Below are 7,412 nucleotides of genomic sequence, written 5' to 3'. Positions count from 1 at the left end.
GTTCCTTCTAGAACTCAAAAGCTGAGCTCTCCAGGGCTACCAGTGAAGGTGGCCGGAGCACCTGGTGTGGGAAAAAGGAGAGAGCACAGGGAGGCGAGGGAAAGTCTGGTCCGTTAAAGGCCGGTCTCCTCCACCTCGAGGCCCCCCAGCCCGTCCCTCCTCTGCTCACACACGTCCCTCCCAGGCCTCCTGTCCTGGCAGTGGGTGGCACGCACGGTCCTGCCTTCTCTGCCCGCAAGGACCACGGCTCCAGTCTTCGTCTTTGCTGCAGCCCCAGAGGGCACCTGAGTCCCAGTTACAGAGCACAGTGCTCATGACAAGCACCACCTCACCCGTCCGGGCCCATCCCAACCTGGCCTGGGGAGAGTGCCTGGGGAGAGCGGGGCCCTGCCCCTGCTGACTGATGACTTGAGCAGCCATCTGCGGCTCCAGTCCTTCCTGAAACCAGCCAGCCCTACCCCAAGGCTCCGGCGGGAAAGCAGCAGGTGAGGCTGGGCTCCAGATGGGCCCCTGTGGGGGGCCCACGTCCCCACCCTTCTCCCGGGTCCTCCCTGCTGGCCGGCCCGAGGCCTGGGGAGCCCTGTGCGCTCTCCGAGCTGCCTCACAGCTGGAGGGCTTTTAGGAGCCTCCAGCCAAACCCTTTTCTACCCAGGAACCCTTATTCCCAAATTGTGTTTTTTAGCACACGAACTGAAATTGCTGACCAGCGCTTCTTTTGTTTTCCCAATTGGTCCGATCATGATGTGGGGAGCCCATCAGACCCCGCGCAGCCGCGGAACCGGCACCCCCCTCTGCACTGAAGTTGCCCACCAGAGCCCGTGCGCCCCCTTCTCTACTCCTCTGTGAGTAGCTGACAGCTTTGACCCACCCGCATGCCCTCCCTAGGACAGCTGTGACAAATCACCACAAACTGGGTGGCCTGAGACACCAGGGCTCCCTCCCGTCTCTGCCCCATTTCACGTGGCCCCCCCACCCCCCATCTGTTGCAGGGTCTATTTCCCTGAGGAAAAGGCAGGGGTTGTTAAGTTTTGGGGCAGGGGGCAGGGGGGAATGGTGGGGAGGACACAGACCTGCTGTCCATGTCATTATTTCCAAGAAAACAAGGATCTTTAGACCCATCTTGGGAAGTGAGAGAACCACTGAACCGCAGAAAAGGGAGGAACATCCACGCAGCCAAGCCCTCGGGAGGATGTATGAATCCCCTCCACAAGCCCTTCCCAAAAGTCTTCCCAGCATCTGCCCGGATGCTTCCACCCACCACCTCGCAAGCAACGGCGTAGCCTGGGGAAGCCCCACTTGGAGGAGCACCATCCTGCTGAGCCACAGGCCAGCCCCTGCAACCCCCACTCCCAGCCCTGATTTTAGCCCTGGGGCCGCTTGGAGCAGGTCTGAGCCCCTGTCCTGTGGGGGATGCTCCTCGGGGATTCAGCAGGGGCTACTCCAGGTCCAGCAGCCCCCTGCAGCCTCTGCGGCAAAGAGGCCCACACGCAGGGTCTTCTAGGTCATTCTTCTCTGGACAGGTCCCAGCCTGTCTCCACCCCTTCGTTTAGAAGGGAGGTGCCCAGAGCTGAAAAGGATGGCCATCTGCATGCTCCTCCTTCCTACAAAATTGAATCCAGGGCTGGGAGACCGACAATGAGCAAGACAGACAGAGTCCAGCCGTCGTGAAGCGTATGTTCCGATTGAGCGGGATGGGGAGAGTATCACACAGTGATGCTCTTCAGAGTCGAAGCCGGTCCCATGATGAGGCATGACCAGTGGCCAGGTGGCCTCCGAGGGGCTGACATTTATGCTGAGACCCCAGTGACAAGAAGAACAGCTGAAGCCAAGTCCCTAAGGCCGCAGACCGCCTTCCTCGTAGCCTGTCCCTGATGCGCCCCCCATGCCCCGCCGTCTCAGCCCCCACCCACCACGCTGCCCCGGCTCCTTTCTCAGGGCCAGCAACAGAAGGGGGGTGGCACCCAAGGTAATGGCACAGGGAAGGAGGTTCATCCTTACAGAGAAAAATTCCAGAATTCCAATGGCACAGAGAAGAGAGGATTATGTGGTGGTTCGGACACAGGCCATCCCTCGCACCGCAGGCAAGCAGTCTGGCCGCCAAGGGCCCTCTCAAAGGCGTGGATCTGCCTCCAAGCAGAAAGACAGGCAGAGAAGGTGCCTGAAGCGGGGTACTCTGCAGCCACCCCAGCGAACCCGGAGCTCTGCCCTGAGCCCCGAGTGCCCACCACCCAGGGGTCTACAAGGCCACCCAGGGGCCAGCAGCAAGGCCCAGCTGAGATGTCCTGTCTGGCAGCCTCTGTCCCCGTGTGGCAGGGTCAGTCCCAAGACCCATGTGGTGACAGGTCCCCCAGTGGGCACTCCTGCCTGTGTCCCTGTCCCCAGTGGAGAGTGCTGTCAAGGTGGGCATTTGATCACCAATACCTACCGCTGTGCCTGGAATAATCATGCTCTACACAAGTTTGTTGAAAGAAAAGCCAAGAGGGAGAGAGAGGAGGAAGGACTCACAGAGCCTCTTACACAGCCGTCCCCACGAGAGCGGGCTCCAGGAGCGGCCCCGGTTCCACGTGCACACCTCCTTCCCCTCCCCTCCTGCTTCCCACCCCAGGACAGGTGCCTGAAGTAGCCCAGAAGTCCCCCTCCCCACAACTGAGCATTTTGGGGTTGGGGTTGTTACAGAACCTGGACTGGATCGCCCGACGGAAGAACCAAGCGGCACCCGGAGACCTTGGAGGACAGGTTTATTTAACACCGGCGGGCTCAGAGGAGGGTGGTCTCCAAAGGTCTGAGCCCCGAGCACAAACAAAGGGGGGCAATTTATACACATCTACTTCCGCATACTGGGCACTCCTGGCGCGTGGGCGAAGCAGGGCAGGGAGAAGAACCCGGAAGAGCCCCCAGGCAAGGCCTGGGACTCTCCTGCTGGCTCGGTCGGCCATCTTAGGACACAGATTTCCCTGATCAGGGTAAGGCCCTCTCCTGGAGGGAGGTGGGTGGACAGAAAGCCCTGGGGACACTTCTACCTCTTGACCCCCACAGTCCTGGCTGGAGGGGGTGCTGAGCTTTTCTCCCCTCTACTTCTGGAGGCTGGGCAGGCCCCAGGAGTTTGATAAGCGGTGCACTCTGCCCTGTTCCTACCAGAGCCTAAGGTTCTCTGGCTCCCTGTGGCTCCAGGATTCTGAGAACTGAATGTGTTTTCGCCATTTGGCACGGCAAGAGGCCTCACGCGTCCAGTGGTAGTTGGTCCTCCGACATCAGCAAGAACAGGGGTAGCTCCTGAGCCGGCATGGCCCAGGCATGGTCCCGCCCTGTTGTGGCCAAGCGCAGAGCCTTCTCCCTGCCGGCCCCCTCCTCCCTGCCCCAGACTTCCCTAAGGCTCAGGTGGACACAGAGTCAGCCCCACCCGAAGCCCTGCCCTTGCTCTGCGGTTCACCAGCAGCAGGGGCTCCCCTCAGCCCACCTGCCCCCTTCCCTTATCAGCTCAGGCTCAGCATGTCAAAGTAGCCTCCTCGAGGACCCTGGCGCCCCCGCTCTGGTTTATCCTGCATGCCACTGAGAAATAACCTTCCAAGAGCACCGATGTGACCATATACCTCCTCTGACTAAAAACCTTCAGCAAGTCTCCATTTGATCTTCTGGGAAAAAAAACCAATGCACTAATAATGCGTGGATTATGCTACTTATCTAAGACAAGCTGTTCCGGACTCCGCTGCTGGCCCTCTCGCCACATGACTCACTTAGGCCTCACAGCAACCTCGACAGAGGTATTATTTCCCCCCATTTTACAAGGAAACTGAGGCAGAGGCTATAACTAGCTTGTCCAAGGTCACAGAGCTGGGAAATGCCTCCACTGGGATACTGGAAAGGAATTCCAAACTCCTAACAGTCGAGGCCATCCGTCACGGGGCTGCAGGGTCTCCCCTGGCTCCCAGGCAGTGGGATGCCCCCCCAAAGGCATGGCACATCCCCACTGTCCCCACTTTTAGTCTCACGGGTCCTCTGCCAAGAACGTTCTCCCACCTGTTGGACGTTTCCCCCACCTCCCATGCCCAAGCCCGACACCACCCACCCTTCACTGTGCGCACTCATGACACTGGAATCCGTTGATGAGGCACCTGCCACCCACTGTCTTTGCATGTGGTTGTTCACACCTACATCTCACCTCCCTTAGAGGGCAGAGGCCGGTGTGACATTTCCCTCCGTGTCCTCACAGACCCATAATAAGGTGGGTGGCTCAAGAGGACGCTGCGGAACTAATGAATGGACAGATGGATGGACATCACCGCCGCTGCCAGCATGCTGTCATGACCACAACGCTCTGGGTGCAGGGAAACACGGCCCCTCCAGGAGACTGGGGAAGTTCCTGGCACCCCGCGCCTCTGGGTGGCAGGGTGGGTATTGGGGCTGGCAGGTCACCAAGCAGAGCACTATCTGTTCCCAAACAGAGTGACTCAGACTTGACTTGTGCAACCAGCAGCCTCCCACCATGGAGACCTGTAAAGACAAGTGCCTACTCCCCCGGATTCCTCTCCACAGGCTGTGCCCATCTGCCCGGTGGGGCAAAGGAAGAGTTGAGGGTGTGGGCACCTGGTAGAGTCATGGTTTCCAGGGACAGGCTGGAGCAGTACTTCTTACTCTTGACTTCTCAATCTCCGCCACATAAGCACTTGGGAGCGTAAAACAGATGGTCAAGCCTGAGCTCCTGGACCAACAGGGGGGTCAGAACATCAGGGTCCACCAGACCAACTGGGGAGGTCAGAACATTGGGGAGCCCCTAGGCCAACTGGGGGGTCAGATCATCAGGGTCTCCCCCGGCCAACTGGGGGTCAAAACATCAGGCCCCCCTCAGACCAACTGGAGGGTCAGAACAACAGGGTCCCCAAGACCAACTGAGGGGTCAGAACACTGGGGGACCCCCAGACCAACTGAGGGTCAGAACATCAGGGCCACCTAGACCAACTGGGAGTCAGACCATCAGGGTGTCCCCAGACCAACTACGGGGTCAGAACATCGGGGGACCCCTAGACCAACTGGGGCTCAGATCATCAGGGCCCCCCAGACCAACTGAGGCATCTGAACATCAGGGTCTCCCCAGACCGTCTGGAGGTCAGAACACTGGGGGATCCACACATGGCCTTTTTCAGCAGCTCTCCAGTACTCCAATCGTTTGGTTGAGGGAGGACTCTCTGGGTTTCAGCAAAGGGCAGGCGCAGGGGCGCCTGGGTGGCTCAGTCGGTTAAGCTTCTACCTTCAGCTCAGGTCATGATTTTGGGCTCCTTGCTCAGCGGGGAGCCTGCTTCTCCCTCTCCCTCTGCCTGCCGCTTCCCCTGCTTGTGTTCTCTCTCTCTGTGTCAAATAAATGAATCCAATTAAAAACAAAAACAAAAAAGGGCAGGCACAGGCTGGACCAGTAGAGGTGAGACGCAAAGCGGGTGCCAGTGCCTTGGGCATGAGGGCCATCTGCAGTAGGGAAGAGATGAGAGCACCATAAGATGGTAAACAAGTGTAGATGAGCAAGAAGGAGCTTGCAGAATGGGACGTCTGGGTGCTTTCCCAGATAGAGTAAAACCAGAGAGAAGGGTGGGAGGAGCAGGGGAGCTCCTGTGTGGGTGGGCGGTGGCTGGGAGAGGCCGGCTCTGCTCCCTCAGAGGGTAACTGAGCAGTCCCAGTGAATGAGGGGTATGGCAGCCGCACTGTGGACCCTCAAACTTAAACCTGGACTAGTTTACAGAGAAAAAGGGACGAGGTGTCCTATCTAGATTTTTTTCCTGACAATCTGGACCACACAAGCCCTATGCCCTGGGTGGCAGAGGGGATGGTGCCCTGTGAAGAGCATTGATTTGAAATCCTAAAAACTGGTACAATGGCCTGACATCTACATCTCTGTCCTATGACTTACATGGCCTGGACCCTCCCTGTTTCCACACCGGGAGCGAGTGAGCTTGTGACGGTTTGTTTTTGGTAACTTGGCTGGACTGAGAGACACCCAGATGGCTGGTGAAACGTTGTTTCTGGGTGTGTGTGAGAGGGGTTGGTGAAAGCAGGTGGCCCCTCCCAGTGTGGGGGGTACCAACCTGCCCATCCAGGGCCCAGATAGAACAAAAAGGCGGAGGAAGGGCAAATTTGCTCCCTGCTCTTGAGCTGGGACATGGGCCCCCCTGGATCTTGGACTTCCAGACTCAGGCTGAATGACCCCATGGATTGTGGGACTTCTGGGCCACCATAATCACGTGAACCAATTCCTCTTACATCCCTCTACACGTCCCATCAGTGCTGTGTCTCTGGGGCACCCTGGCTAATCCAGGACTGTTGGAATTTTATATCCTGTGCGTAGAGGATGGGGCAGCAGAGAGGTGCCCTCTCGCTCAGTCACTCCAGGTCTTTTCTCTTCCTGTTGAGTAGACATTGCAGAGACCCCCCACAATCCAGTGGGCACTGTGGAAGCCATCACTTGTGGGGCACAGGTGAGGCCTCGTGGGGGAAGGAGCCCGCCCGGTCACCCAGCATCCAGAGCAGATGCGGGGAGGGTTTACAATCGATCAGCCACACTCCCGGGGTCCACACATCTTGCGCTCAAGGAGTTCATGATCCAGTGTGAATGTGGATGAGTTTATATTATTATTTGGGGTTCTGAGGAAGAAGACTAGGCCTTATTCACAAGGAGCTATAATATAAGATGCACTTTGATGAGAATGGTACAAAGAGAGAGTCAGTCATTCCAATGTGTGTGTGGAGGATCCACCACCCTGTTCTGGAAGGCTTCCTGAAGGAGCAGCCTTTTGATATGGACCTTAAAAGAAAAGCCTGTCAGAAATAGACATAAATTAGGATTTTTAAAAATCCAGGGGCAATTCAACAAAGAAAATGTATTACTTAGTATACAGAATTTGAAATATCTGTTTTGATTGGAAGTAGAGTAATTCATCTAAAATCAATGTCCTGATGAATATCTTGAAGGATTTGGCGAGAATTTTGCTTCAGTTCAGATTAGTTTTACTTTCACCAAAGCTGGTTTCCCCCAGTAGACTTGTCAGTTTAGTTCTGCTCAGCTAAATGTCAGTTTTGTGGGTGATTCCTATTTCAGACATTCGGTAAAGACTGAGCCTTTACCGAATACCACCTAGAACACACGCAAAATCTGTCTCACTGAGCCGGTTCATACATCTGTGAATTAAAGCAACAGGCTCTACTGAAAATCTGTTAGAAGAGAGAGACCTGCCTGATCCATATGGTCCACGAGATCCTTGACACTGGAGTCTGGCTCTACTCCATCTCTAAATGACTCCATTCTCCTCCCCCCAAATCATAGACCCGATGGACGAAAACGAACACAAGAGCAAACCAAGAACAGAACGCGGAGAACGTTCATCTTAGTCGGTGGTGGGGTGAGGTTCGGGTGAATTGGCTAAGATACA

The sequence above is a fragment of the Zalophus californianus genome, chromosome 9, assembly GCF_009762305.2.
Source record: "Zalophus californianus isolate mZalCal1 chromosome 9, mZalCal1.pri.v2, whole genome shotgun sequence".
In the NCBI taxonomy this organism is placed as follows: domain Eukaryota; kingdom Metazoa; phylum Chordata; class Mammalia; order Carnivora; family Otariidae; genus Zalophus; species Zalophus californianus.
Note: the sequence above shows the minus strand (reverse complement) of the source record.